Below are 890 nucleotides of genomic sequence, written 5' to 3' on the forward strand. Positions count from 1 at the left end.
ATATATATATATATATATATATATATATATATATAATGTTTCTATAACGCGTGTCTGCATACATAGCTATATATGTATATATGCACATGCGTGTGTGTGCGTGCGTTTCTATGTCTGCGTGTGTTATCTTGTACGATATAACACACTAACATATTCACATTTTAATATATTAATAGAATAACGTAAACATTTTCCTCATTTTAGATACAGATGTTAATCAGACATTTATCGCAGTATTTTTAATCATATTTACAGCTAGCAGAGATGAAGATAGTGTTGGCCAGAAACACACGCTTCGTAACAAATGTTCTATGGTGACGAATATCGCAGCAAATTGCGAGTCAACGGTGTATTTATGTCATATATGATACATAGAAGACTATTGTAATGTAATGCTGCTTCTAAGCATATAGTGCATTTTCATTCAACCGAGCGACTACTCGCAATATTAGTACATGCTTTCCACTATTTTGCCTATATATAAGATGCGACATATCTCGTCTAAGTTTCTGGTTGTAAATACACGCCATCGACGAGGCCTAAGGAGACCAAATTGCGTCTGACATTCTCGCTAGCTACTGCTAAGACGATCTTCGTTTCGTATTCCTCTTCACTTTCTATCTATCCAGTTCACTCAGCTATAGAAATGAGCTGCGACTTCACTGATGCCAAGCTGTATCAGTCTTTGCCTTTCGGTTGGATAACATTGGTGGTCAAGGGGAGGGGAAGGTGGTATGCATGGACGACTGCTGGTCTTCCATAAAAAACCTCGCCCGGACTTGTGGCTCGGAGCTCGGAGGGGAACATATACCAGCAATAAATATAACGATCCGCCCACTCACACACACGCACACAAGCACGTAAGCAATATATATATATATATATATATA

This window comes from Octopus bimaculoides, chromosome 7 (assembly GCF_001194135.2).
Source record: "Octopus bimaculoides isolate UCB-OBI-ISO-001 chromosome 7, ASM119413v2, whole genome shotgun sequence".
Classification (NCBI taxonomy): domain Eukaryota; kingdom Metazoa; phylum Mollusca; class Cephalopoda; order Octopoda; family Octopodidae; genus Octopus; species Octopus bimaculoides.